Source organism: Arachis ipaensis, chromosome B08, assembly GCF_000816755.2.
Source record: "Arachis ipaensis cultivar K30076 chromosome B08, Araip1.1, whole genome shotgun sequence".
NCBI lineage: Eukaryota > Viridiplantae > Streptophyta > Magnoliopsida > Fabales > Fabaceae > Arachis > Arachis ipaensis.
The window spans coordinates 90,625,857-90,640,836 of record NC_029792.2 but is presented as its reverse complement, the minus strand read 5'-3'; positions in this window follow the sequence as shown (position 1 = coordinate 90,640,836).

Here is a 14,980-nt window from a genome sequence, read left to right as displayed (position 1 = left end):
TGGTGATCCAACGTTACCCCCAACGTGCTCGACAAGAAGCCTGGAAAAATCGATAGCCACGCGTACGCGTCGCCCACGCGTACGCATGAGAAGTGCAAAATCAGAGGCCACGCGTACGCGTCAGAAGGGAAAAATTGACAAGCCACGCGTATGCGTCACCCACATGTACGCATGAGAAGCGAAGAATTGACAATCCACGCGTGCGCGTCGCCCACGCGCACGCGTGGGAAGAACGTTGGCCCAGCAATGTTGTCTCCAATGCTCATTTCAAACGTTAACAACCAAGGGTCATGCATACACGTGGGCCACGCGTACGCGTGACCAGGAAAACGTTGGGAGCAACGTTTGCATGCCAACGTTGACAAAAATGCTGAGGAAGGGTCTGGGAGCAATTTTTAACGCTGCAACATCACTAAAGGCCCCAATTACACCCCTGGATCATGCAAGCAAGCTGAGCCCATCAACATCACTCAATCTAAGGCACAAGAAGCATCTAGATTAGGAATTTTAATTCAATTGTAATTTGCTCTTTCATTTTAGTTTGTAAGCCTATATATAGGTAGTAGCTGGATTGGAGGAATCATTCTGGATTGGAGGGGAGTCCAGAATCATGCATACACATCCCCTGACACACACCCTTCATACACTTTTCTTTCTTTCCTTTGCTTCTCTTTCCTTAGTAGCAGTTTCATTTTAATTTGAACTTTCCATTATGAACTTTAAAGTTTCAATTCCAGTTTCAATCTTCTTCTTTATTCTTCTGCACTTTCTTTCTTTTCTGTTTGAGTAGAGCAATGAACAACTAACTCTTTTCATTGGGTTAGAGAGCTCTATTGTATTTAATGGATCAATTGTAGTTTTTATTCTTCTTCCTCTATCTTTTATCTTGATTTTGCTAGAAAGCTTTCGGTCTTTATTCAAGCATTCAATTATCTTTGAAGAGAAATTGAATGTACTTGGGTTTTTGTGATAGGCTTGGAAGAGAAATCACATAAACCATGCTAGAAATGCTTTCTCACATTGGATTAGGTTGGGGGTTAGATGGATATTATGACATTTAATCCTCCCAATACTTTGATCTATGAATGTGTGTGGTATAATCAGTGACCAAACTTCATCTCTTCCCATGAGCTCTTAGATCAAGGAATTGGGCAATTGTTCATGCTTAGAGAGATTGGATTGCCAAGGAATTGGGATCCAATCACTTAAGATTGGCAAGGAGATCAATGAATGCATTGATTGAGGAAGAGATAAGAATGAACTTGATTCGAAGAATGCAATATATCTTGATCCTAATGCTTTTCTTTCTTTCTTTTTAGTTATTTACTTTCTGTTACTTTTCTTTCTTGCATTCCTGTATTTTATTGCTCTTTTATATTCCAGCACTTTACTTTTCTTGTCATTTTACTTCTCTGCACTTTATTGTTGCACTTTCCTTTTCTGTTATTTACACTTCTTGCTGCTTATCACTCCAATCTGCTTGTCTAACTAGGAAAATCAATTAACCATTGATTGCTTAATCTATTAATCCCTGTGGGATTCGACCTCACTCTATAGTGAATTTTTGCTTGACGACAATATGGTGCACTTGCCGGTGGAAATTTGTTGAGAGACATGTTTTCGTGTATCATTGATTCAATTCTAAGGATTTTTTTGTTTTTAATCTTATGAACTGTGTAGAACGAGAGTATGACCTTTTTCTACATGAGTTCTTGTGATTCTCGAGAGAGTTATCTCGCTTGAGCTACAGCTTGAAAACATTCCTCTTAGATGGATAATTACACAAACTGATGGAGATAAGCAACATCTATTCAGCCAGTTTGAGGTGATTAGTGCCTTCGTGGTATAAACTAGTTTTTCTGAACTTTACCCTTTAATCTGAGCTAAGTGACCACGAGAGTGGCAGTTGATGAAGGTTAAAGGAGGCTAAATCGCTAAGAGATTAGGGTTTAGAAACTTATGCTTTTCCATAAAATGAATCATTCATTGTTAAAATAGTTGGTAAGATATTTTAATCTGGAAAAAGTAAACACCTTCGAAACCTTAACAGTTTTCTCACATTGTTTTCACACGAAACTGTTTATTGCTTTCTTCATTTCCCTTGCTATTGTTTATGAATTTACAACCCACCAAACCTCTTTTTTAATTTGTCTGACTAAGTCCAACAGGATAACCATTGCTTGCTTAGTCCGACAATCCTCGTGGGATCGACCCTCACTCATCTGAAGTATTACTTGGATGTCCCGGTGCACTTGCCGATTAAGCTGTGGGAAATTCAATTTCCTGCACCAGCAAGCACGGCACCCACAACATAGTTGGAGGCAACACACATGATCTCGAATGGAAGGGTCCAATTCGGGCCTCGTATTATTGGAGCTATGGCCAAAGCTCCCTTTAGCCTATCAAAAGTTTTCTTGCAAGCATCATCAAAGTCAAAATTCACAACCTTTTGAAGCAATCTAGAAAGTTGTAAAGCAATTTTGCTAAAGACCTTAATAAACCTCCGGTAAAATCCTGCATGGCCAAAGAAAGAATGGATCTTCCTCACCGATGAGGGATAAGGCAAGCTAGAAATGATCTCAATCTTAGCCAGGTCGATGGAAATTCTATCATTAGAGACAATATGTCCCAATACTATGCCTTGTTTCACCATGAAATGACACTTTTTGAAATTCAACACAAGGTTAGTATTGACACATCTCTCTAGCACCTTAGCTAATTTATCTAAGCACACATCAAAGGAATTACCATAAACACTAAAATCATCCATAAAGACCTCCATGCATTTCTTTATAAGATTGATGAGCGGATAATTTATACGCTTTTTGGCATTGTTTTTAGGTAGTTTTTAGTAGGATCTAGCTACTTTTTAGTATATTTTTATTAGTTTTCAAGAAAAATTCACATTTCTGGACTTTACTATGAATTTGTGTGTTTTTCTATGATTTCAGGTATTTTCTGGCTGAAATTGAGGGACCTGAGCAAAAATCTGATTCAGAGGCTGAAAAAGAACTGCAGATGCTGTTGGATTCTGACCTCCCTACACTCGAAATGGATTTTTTGGAGCTACAGAAGCCCAATTGGCGCGCTCTCAATTGTGTTGGAAATTAGACATCTTGGGCTTTCTAGAAATATATAATAGTCCATACTTTGCTCGAGTTTTGACGATGCAAACTGGCATTTAAACGCCAACTTCCTGCCCTATTCTGGCATTAAATGCCAGAACTGAGTTACAAGCTGGAGTTAAACTCCAAGAAGAGTCTCTACACGTGAAAGCTTCAATGCTCAGCCCAAGCACACATCAAGTGGGTCCCGGAAGTGGATTTCTGCACTATCTGCACTTAGTTACTCATTTTCTGTAACCTTAACTACTAGTTTAGTATAAAAACTACTTTTAATGATTTATTTTATATCATCATCATCATCATCATCATCATCTTTGGACGTTTAGTCCTTAGACTTTACCATTGTACACGTTTTGGAGGCTGGTCTCACGGCCATGCCTGGACCTTCATCACTTATGTATTTTCAACGGTGGAGTTTCTACACCTCATAGATTAAGGTGTGGAGCTCTGCTGTTCCTCATGAATTAATGCAAAGTACTATTCCTGACAACCACTTCTGTTCTACATGAAAACAAGCTTGAATGCATATCTCTTAGCCTCCTGGTTCACGATTAGAGTCTTCGTGGTATAAGCTAGAATTATTGGCGGCCATTCTTGAGATCTGGAAAGTCTAAACCTTATCTGTGGTATTTCGAGTAGGATTTGGGATGGGATGACTGTGACGAGCTTCAAACTCGCGAGTGTTGGGCGTAGTGACAAACGCAAAAAGATCAATGGATCCTATTCCAACATGAGTGAGAACCGACAGATGATTAGCCGTGTGGTGACAGTGCATTTGGACCATTTTCACTGAGAGGACAGACGGTAGCCATTGACAATGGTGATCCCCCAACATACAGCTTGCCATGGAAAGGAGTATGAATGATTGAATGAAGGCAGTAGGAAGGCAGAGATCCAGAAGGAACAAAGCACCTCCATACGCTTATCTAAAATTCTCATCAATGAATTACATAAGTATCTCTATCTTATTTTATGTTTTATTTATCTTTTAAATTAGCAAAACCTCATAACCATTTGAATATGCCTGACTGAGATTTACAAGATGGCCACAGCTTGCTTCAAGCCAACAATCTCTGTGAAATCGACCCTTACTCACGTAAGGTTTATTACTTGGACAACCCAGTGCACTTGCTGGTTAGTTGTGCGGAGTTGTGAAAAGGAGTTGAGATTACAATCGTGCGTTCCAAGTTTTTGGCGCCGTTTCAGATATCACAATTTCGTGCACCAAGTTTTTGGCGCCGTTGCCGGGGATTGTTTGAGTTTGGACAACTGACGGTTCATCTTGTTGCTCAGATTAGGTAATTTTATTTTATTTTTAAGCTTTTTATTTTCAAAAAAAATTTAAAATAAATTATTCTATGTCTTCAAAATTTTAAGAATGAATTCTAGAGTTTCATGATGATCTGTTGAAGTCTGGCTGGCTGTTAAGACATGTCTAATTTTTTTGGACTGAGACTTCCACTTATCATGGCAAGAGCCCTCGGACTCCCATCAGATCAGCTGTTGTATGTCTGATTTGTATGCTGAAGCTTGGCTGGCCATTAGCCATGTCTAGTGTTTTGGACCGGAGCTTTCACTGAGAGCTTGGCTAGCTAGTAAGCCATGTCTAATTCCTGAACTGGAGTTTTAAGCTAACATTGCATAATTCCTAGAATTCTTATTAAAAATTCTGAAATCCTTATTTTTATTTTTCTAAATAATTTTTGAAAAATACAAAAAAAATTAATAAAATCATTAAAAAACCAAAAAAAATTTGTGTTTCTTGTTTGAGTCTAATGTCAATTTTTAAGTTTGGTGTCAATTGCATCTTTTTTATTTTTCTTAAAATTTTTGAAAACTCATGCATGGTGTTCTTCATAATCTTCAAGTTGTTCTTGATGATCTTCTTTGTTTGATCTTTGCATTTTCATGTTTTGTGTCTTTTCTTGTTTTTCATATGCATTTTCAATTTGTGAGTGTCTAAACATTGAAAATTTCTAAGTTTGGTGTCTTGCATGTGTGTCTTTTCCTAAAAATTTTCAAAAATAAGTTCTTGGTGTTCATCTTGACATTCAAAGTGTTCTTGGTGTTCATCTTGACATTCAAAGTGTTTCTGCATGCATCATGTGTTTTGATCTTGAATTTTCATGTTTTGAGTCATTTTGATGTTTTTCTCTCTCCTCTTTAAAAATTCAAAAATCAAAAAAATATTTTTCCCTTATTCTTCTCATAAATTTCAAAAATTTGGATTGATTAAGTCAAAAGTTTTAAAAATCTAGTTGTTTCTTATGAGTCAAGTCAAATTTTTAATTTAAAAATCCTATCTTTTCAAAACCTTTCCAAAAATCAAATCTTTTTTATTTTTCTTTCAATTTTTTTTCAAAAATTTTAAAAATTGATTTTCAAAATTTTTTTCTTATTTTTATTTCATATTTTCCAAAATCTTTACTAACAATTAATGTGATTGATTCTAAATTTTAAGTTATTAATTTTCAATCTTTAAATTTTAAAATCAAATCTTTTTGTTTCTTGTTAGTCAAGTAATCAACTTTAATTTCAAAAATAAAATCTTTTTAAATTTCTTTTTCAAATCTTTTTCAAAATAAATTTCAATCATATCTTTTTCAAAACTTAATTTCAAAATCTTTTATAACTTCTTATCTTTTCAAAATTGATTTTCAAATCTTTTTCAATTAACTACTTTTCTCTCTCTAATTTTTGAAAATTCCTCACCACTTTTTCAAAATTCTTCTTAATTAACTAATTATTTTAAATTTTAATTTTAATTTTAATTCTCCTTTTAATTTTTGAATACTAACCAATAATTAAAATAAAAACAAAAATATTTTCCTTTTATTTAATTTAAATTCAAATTCTCTCTCTCTCATCTCTTTCTATTTATTTATTTATTTACTAACACCTCTCTGCTTCTTAAAAATTTGAACCCTCTCCCTCTCTCTGTGTTCGAATTTTTCTCCTCTCATTCTTCTACTCTTCTCTTCCTCTACTCACATAAAGGAATCTCTATACTGTGACATAGAGGATTCCTCTTGTTTTTTGTTCTCTTCTTTTTCATATGAGCAGGAACAGGGATAAAGACATTCTTATTGAAGCTAATCTTGAACCTGAAAGGACTCTTAAGAGGAAACTAAGAGAAGCTAAAGCACAACCCTCTGGAGAAGACCTGACAGAAATTTTTGAAAAAGAAGGAGACATGGCCGAACCCAATAACAATGGTGGAGATGCAAGGAAGATGCTTAGTGACTTTATTCCACCCTCTTCTAACTTCTATGGAAGAAGCATCTCAATTCCTGCTATTGGAGCAAACAACTTTGAGCTTAAGCCTCAATTAGTTTCTCTAATGCAACAGAATTACAAGTTTCATGGACTTCCATTGGAAGATCCTCATTAGTTCTTAGCTGAATTCTTGCAAATCTGTGAGACTGGCAAGACCAATAGAGTTGATCCCGAGGTCTATAGACTTATGCTTTTCCCTTTTGCTGTAAGAGACAGAGCTAGGACATGGTTGGACTCACAACCCAAAGAAAGCCTGAACTCTTGGGAAAAGCTGGTCAGTGCTTTCCTGGCCAAATTCTTTCCACCTCAAAAGATGAGTAAGTTTAGAGTGGAAATCCAAACCTTCAGACAGAAGAAAGGTGAGTCCCTCTATGAAGCTTGGGAAAGATATAAGCAATTGATCAAAAGGTGTCCTACTGACATGCTTCCATAATGGAGCATCATATATATATTCTATGATGGTCTATCTGAGTTGTTAAAAATGTCATTGGACCATTCTGCAGGAGGATCTCTTCATCTAAAAACCCCTGCAGAAGCTCAGGAACTCATTGAAATGGTTGTAAATAACCAGTTTATGTACACCTCTGAGAGGAGTCCTGTGAACAATGGGACGCCTCAGAAGAAGGGAGTTCTTGAAATTGATACTCTGAATGCCATATTGGCTCAGAACAAAATATTGACTCAGCAAGTCAATATGATTTCTCAGAGTCTGAATGGATTACAAGCTACATCTAACAGTACTAAAGAAGCATCTTCTGAAGAAGAAGCTTATAATCCTGAGAACCCTGCAATGGCAGAGGTGAATTACATGGGAGAACCCTATAAAAACACCTATAATCCTTCATGGAGAAATCATCCAAATTTCTCATGGAAGGACCGACAGAAGCCTCAACAAGGCTTCAATAATAATGGTGGAAGAAATAGGTTTAGCAATAGCAAGCCTTTTCCATCATCTTCTCAGCAGCAGACAGAGAATTCTGAACAGAGCCATTCTGGCCTGGCAACCATAGTCTCTGATCTATCTAAGATCACACTAAGTTTCATGAATGAAACAAGGTCCTCCATTAGAAATTTAGAGGCACAGGTGGGTCAGCTGAGTAAGAAGATTACTGAAACTCCTCCCAGTACTTTCCCAAGCAATACAGAAGAAAATCCCAAGAGAGAGTGCAAGGCCATAACCATGACCAACATGGCCGAACCTGGAGAGAGTGAGGAGAACATGAGTCCCAATGAGAAAAGCCTCATGGGACGTCCTCTGGACAGAAAGGAGTTTTCTTTTGAGGAACCAAAGGAATCTGAGGCTCATACAGAGACCATAGAGATTCCATTGAACTTTCTTCTGCCATTCATGAGCTCTGATGAATATTCTTCCTCTGAAGAGGATGAAGACATCCCCTGAAGAGAAAGTTGCTAAATATCTAGGAGCAATCATGAAGCTGAATGCCAAGTTAATTGGTACTAAGACTTGGGAGGACGAACCCCCCTTGTTCACCAATGAACTGAATGCATTAATGAGGCAGACATTACCTCAGAAGAAACCGGATCCCAAAAAATTCTTCATACCTTGTACCATAGGTACCATGACCTTTGAGAAGGCTCTGTGTGACCTGGGGTCAGGGATAAACCTCATGCCACTTTCTGTAATAGAGAAACTGGGAATCTTTGAGGTACAAGCTACAAGAATCTCATTAGAGATGGCAGACAAATCAATGAAACAGGCTTATGGACTAGTAGAAGACGTACTAGTAAAGGTTGAAGGCCTTTACATCCCTGCTGATTTCATAATCCTGGACACTGAGAAGGATGAGGATGAATCCATCATCCTTGGCAGACCTTTCCTAGCCACAGCAAAAGCTGTGATTGATGTTGACAGAGGAGAGTTGGTCCTTCAGTTGAATGAGGACTACCTTGTATTCAAGACTCAAGGTTCTCCTTCTGTAACCATGGAGAGGAAGCATGAAAAGCTTCTCTCAATACAGAGTCAAACAAAACCCCCACATTCAAACTCTAAGTTTGGTGTTGGGAGGCCACAACTAAACTCTAAGTTTGGTGTTGAAAGGCCCCAACCCTGCTCTGATTATCTGTGAGGCTCCATGAAAGCTCACTATCAAGCTATTGACATTAAAGAAGCGCTTATTGGGAGGCAACCCAATGTTATTTAATTATATCTATTTATTTTCCATTGTTATTTTATGTTTTCTTTAGGTTGATGATCATGTAGAGTCACAAAAACAACTGAAAATCAAAAACAGAATGAAAAACAGCATTAAAAATAGCTCACCCTGGAGGAAGAGCTTACTGGCATTTAAACGCCAGTAAGAGTAGCAGAATGGGCGTTAAACGCCCAGTCTAGCACCATTCTGGGTGTTTAACGCCAGAAATGGGCACCAAACTGGCATTTAACGCCAGAAATAGGCACCAGACTGGCGTTTAACGCCAGAATTGCACTCTAAGGGTGTTCTCCATGCCTAAATGGAGCAGGGATGCTAAGTCCTTGACCCCTCAGGATCTGTGGACCCCACAGGATCCCCACCAACCTCAACTCACTCTCTCTTCTTCACACCTTTTCATAACACTCTTCCCCCAAATACCCTTCACCAATCACCTCATTCACTTTTCCCTAAAACACCACCTACCTTCAAATTCAAAACTCTTTTTCCCTCCCAAACCCAACCCCAAATACACGAACCTAACCCCCCCTCCACTTTTATATATATCCCCTCATCACTCCTTCAATTTCACACATCACAAACACCTTATACCCCCTTGGCCGAATTCACCCTTTCCCTCCATCTCCTCCATTTTCTTCTTCTTCTCCTTCATTCTATCTTCTTTGCTTGAGGACGAGCAAACCTTTTAAGTTTAGTGTGGTAAAAGCATTGCTTTTTGTTTTTCCATAACCATTTATGGCACCTAAGGCCGGAGAAACCTCTAGAAAGAGGAAATGGAAGACAATTGCTTCCACATCCGAGTCACGAGAGATGGAGAGATTCATCTCACAAGCCCATCACTAAGAAAAGGATGGAGCAAATAACAGAGCCCACTCATGGACCTCAACAAGAGCATGAGAAAATTCCTCATCGTGAAATCCCTGAGATACCTCAAGGGATGCACTTTCCTCCACAAAACTATTGGGAGCAAATTAACACCTCCCTAGGAGAATTAAGTTCCAAAATGGGACAACTAAGGGAGGAGCAACAAAGACAAGGAAGAGACATAGAGGAGCTCAAGAGCACCATTGGTTCTTCAAGAGGAAGAAGATGCCACCCTCACTAAGGTGGACCCATTCCTTAATCTCCTTGTCTATTTATTTTTTTTCTGTTTTCGTTCTCTATGCTTTATGTTTATCTATGTTTGTGTTTTTACTACATGATCATTAGTGTCTAGTGTCTATGTCTTAAAGCTATGAATAATTCCATGAATCCTTCACCTTTCTTAAATGAAAAATGTTCTAAAAGCAAAAGAACAAGAAGTACATGAATTTCGAATTCATCCTTGAGATTAGTTTAATGATTTTGATGTGGTGACAATACTTTCTGCTTTCTGAATGAATGCTTGAACAGTGCATATTTTTTATAGTGAAGTTTATGAATGTTAAAATTGTTGGCTCTTGAAAGAATAATGAAAAAGGAGAAATGTTATTGATAATCTGAAAAATCACAAAATTGATTCTTGAAGCAAGAAAAAGCAGTGAAAAACAAGGCTTGCGAAAAAAAATGGCAAAAATAAAAGAAAGAAAAAGAAAAAGCAAGCAGAAAAAGCCAAGAGCTCTTTAAAACAAAAGGCAAGAGCAAAAAGCCAATAACCCTTTAAACCAAAAGGCAAGGAAAAAACAGTATCCAAGGCTTTGAGCATTAATGGATAGGAGGGCCCAAAAGAATAAAATCATGGCCTAAGCGGCTAAACCAAGTTGTCCCTAACCATGTGCTTGTGGCGTGAAGGTGTCAAGTGAAAAGCTTGAGACTGAGCGGTTAAAGTCGTGATCCAAAGCAAAAAGAGTGTGCTTAAGAAACCTGGACACCTCTAATTGGGGACTCTAGCAAAGCTGAGTCACAATCTGAAAACGTTCACCCAGTTATGTGTCTGTGGCATTTAGTTATACGCTTTTTGGCATTGTTTTTAGGTAGTTTTTAGTAGGATCTAGCTACTTTTTAGTATATTTTTATTATTTTTCAAGAAAAATTCACATGTCTGGACTTTACTATGAGTTTGTGTGTTTTTCTGTGATTACAGGTATTTTCTGGCTGAAATTGAGGGACCTGAGCAAATATCTGATTCAGAGGCTGAAAAAGGACTGCAGATACTGTTGGATTCTGACCTCCCTGCACTCGAAATGGATTTTCTGGAGCTACAGAAGCCCAATTGGCACGCTGTCAATTGCGTTTGGAAAGTAGACATCATGGGCTTTCCAGCAATATATAATAGTTCATACTTTGCCCGAGTTTTGACGATGCAAACTGGCATTTAAACGCCAACTTCCTGTCCTATTCTGGCGTTAAATGCCAGAACTGAGTTACAAGTTGGAGTTAAACGCCCAAACTGGCACCAAAGCTGGCGTTTAACTCCAAGAAGAGTCTCTACACGTGAAAGCTTTAATGCTCAACCCAAGCACACACCAAGTGGGTCCCGGAAGTAGATTTCTACACTATCTGCACTTAGTTACTCATTTTCTGTAACCCTAGCTACTAGTTTAGTATAAAAACTACTTTTAGTGATTTATTTTATATCATAGTCATCATCATAATCATCATCATCTTTGGACGTTTAGTCTTTAGACTTTACCATTGTACACATTTTGGAGGCTGGCCTCACGGCCATACCTGGACCTTCATCACTTATGTATTTTCAACGGTGGAGTTTCTACACCTCATAGATTAAGGTGTGGAGCTCTGCTGTTCCTCATGAATTAATGCAAAGTACTATTATTTTTCTATTCAATTCAAGCTTATTCTTATTCTAAGATATTCATTCGCACCCAAGAACATGATGAATGTGATGATTATGTGACACTCATCACCATTCTCACCTATGAATGCGTGCCTGACAACCACTTCCGTTCTACATGAAAACAAGCTTGAATGCATATCTCTTAGCCTCCTGGTTCACGATTAAAGTCTTCATGGTATAAGCTAGAATTATTGGCGGCCATTCTTGAGATCCGAAAAGTCTAAACCTTGTCTGTGGTATTCCGAGTAGGATCTGGGATGGGATGACTGTGACGAGCTTCAAACTCGCAAGTGTTAGGCATAGTGACAGACGCAAAAGGATCAATGGATCCTATTCCAACATGAGTGAGAACCGACAGATGATTAGCCGTGCGGTGACAGCGCATTTGGACCATTTTCACTGAGAGGACAGACGGTAGCCATTGACAACGGTGATCCCCAACATACAGCTTGCCATGGAAAGGAATATGAATGATTGAATGAAGGCAGTAGGAAGGCAGAGATCCAGGAGGAAAAAAGCACCTCCATACACTTATCTGAAATTCTCACCAAATTACATAAGTATCTCTATCTTATTTTATGTTTTATTTATCTTTTAAATTAGCAAAACCTCATAACCATTTGAATCTGCCTGACTGATATTTACAAGATGACCATAGCTTGCTTCAAGCCAACAATCTCCATGGGATCGACCCTTATTCACGTAAGGTTTATTATTTGACGACCCAGTGCACTTGCTGGTTAGTTGTGTGGAGTTGTGAAAAGGAGTTGAGATTACAATCGTGCGTACCAAGTTTTTGGCGCCGTTTCAGAGATCACAATTTCGTGCACCAAAGATCATAAAAAACACTTGTCATACACCTTAGGAAAGTTGCATGTGCATTGCACAAGCCAAACGGTATTCTCTTATAAGCATAAGTTCCAAAGGGACATATGAATACGGTTTTCTCCTGATCCCCAGGAGCAATATGAATATGAAAATACCCGGTTTACCCATCCAAAAAATAGTAGTGAGATTTACCTAACAAACAATCCAACATCTAATGAATAAAGGACAAAGAATAATGATCCTTTCTTGTGGCTAGATTATGCCTTCGGTAATCAATATACACACTCCATGCATTCTGGACTCTAGTTGCTACTAGTTCTCCAATATCTGTCTTTACCATGGTCACCCCAAATTTCTTAGGCACTACTTGGACCGGACTTACCCATTTACTGTCAAAAATAGGATAGATAATGTCTATATTCACGAGTCTAGTAACCTCCTTTTTTTACCACGTCAAGGATTATTAGGTTTAAATGCCGCTGAGGTTGTCAAACTGGCATGGCACCGTCTTCTAAGAAAACGCCATGTAGGCATGTCTATGGGCTTATTCTCACAATATCATTCAAGTTCCACCTTATCGCTTTCTTGTACTTCTGTAACACCTCAAGCACCTTTCCCTCCTCTTGGGAAGAAAGCTCCCTTGCAATAATCACTAGGAGTTTGTTATCTTCTTCTCTGAATGCATATTTCAAGTGAGGAGGAAGAGGTTTTAGCTCCTCACTTAAATCTTGATGTGGTAATTTATCCTCTTGATACAATAGAGGTGGTAGGAAATCTTCATCATATTCATCACATTTTTTCACACTTAAACTTTTGTCCAAGGTCATCTTTTCAAAAGTTTCATGCTGGACCTTGGCCACAACCTTATCAATGATGTCACACCGGAGAATGAAATGCTCTTCTGGGGGTGTCTCATGGCTTCTTCAAAATTAAACCTCACTATCCTTCCATCAATTTCGAAAGAGTATGCACCAGAAAATGCATCGAGCTTGAATCTTGAGGTCTTTAAGAATGGTTTCCCTAACAAGATGGAAGATGGCCATCTTGAATCATTCGGCAGCATTTCAAGGATATAGAAGTCTACTGGGAAGATCAAATCCTTGATACTTACCAATACATCCTCAGCCATACCCAAAACAGAAATTATGCTCTTGTCGGCTAACACAAACCGAGCAGCTGACCTCTTCAACGGAGAAAGGTTCAACCTATCAAAGACTGAAAGCAGCATGATGCTCACGCAAGCTCCCAAATTATATATACAATCTACAAATTGCATACCACCAATCGTACAAGATACTAAACAAGGGCCCAGATCGCCACATTTTTCAGGAATAGTTTCCATCAAAGAGGAAATAGAACTACCCAACGAAATAATCTCAAGGTCATTAAACTATCTTTGTGAATGTACAAATTCTTAAGAAATTTTTCATATTTTGAAACTTGTCGGATGACATCAAAAAGAAGGATTATTACATCGACTTTTTTGATGATTTCACCATGTTAGGGTCCAACTCCACATGCTTTTTAGCCTTCTTGACCATAGTTGGAAAAGAAATGGGAATGGGTTCTTCCATGACATTCTTTCTCTTGGGCTTCTTGGTCTTTGCTTGCTCTTCCTCCTCCTGAAAAACCTCTTTCACTTCATGATGGAGGATAAATGTCGGTTAAGAATTTCTCAATAGAATCGTGTTGCAAGTATAGTTCCAAACCGAACAAACAACCCTCAATCAAAGTTTAATTTGTTTGTCACTTAAGCAAATCCAATAAAAACCGAGAGTATTTAAACCTCGGGTCGTCTCTCAAGGAATTGCAGGGAAGTGTGTATATTATTGGTTATGGGGTATATTTTGGGGTTTTTTAGGTTTGATAGACAAGAAATATAAATAACAAGAAAATAAAGGAAACTCAAATGGTAAAAAAGTCTCGGCAAGGGTTAATGGTTAATGTTCACTATCCTTGTTACTCACCACAACATGATAATTAAAAGGATCATTCCCACTTTGTCATCCCCAAAATTAGAGGAAAGTCAAGTGAGCTTAATTTATCCTAGTCCATAAGTCCTAGCCACTCATTAATTAATTTAGTGACAACTAGAGTCAATGGAAACAAATTATCAATCACTTGGACATTAGTGATACGCGGAAAACTTCTCTCAACAAATTTTCTTCGGCAAGTGTACCGAATTTGTCGTCAAGTAAAAACTCACAATAGAGTGAGGTCGAATCCCACAGAGATTGATTGATCAAGAAACTTTAATTAGAGGAATGTTCTAGTTGAGCGAACCAGAATTTGATTTGAGATTTGCAGAAAATTAAATGGCGGGAAAGTAAATAGCAGAAACAGTAAATGCTAGAAGTAAGAGCTGAATGTAAATGGCGGAAAATAAATTACAGAATCTTAAACGGGAATAGGGTAATTGCTCATAAAAGTAAATGGCAGAAATTAAAGAGAATGGGTAAGATTAGAAATGGGGAGTTCATTGGGCTCAGGAGATGTTGCATTCTCCGTATCAAGTTCATTTTCATCTCTTCCTCAATCAACGCATTCATTGATCTCCTTGGCAATCTTAAGTGATTGAATTCCAATTTCTTGGTAATTCAATCTCTCAAATTTTGATCAATAGCCAATTCCTTGGTCAATTGCTCATGAGAAGAGATGAAGTATGGTCACTGATTATACCACATGCATTTCCCAAATCAAGTGTTGGTAGGATTATGGTCACATATCCATCCAAACCCAATTTGGTCCAGCATGAGAAAGCATTTCTAGCATGATCTCTTCATTCCTCTTTCAAGGTTCAGAAG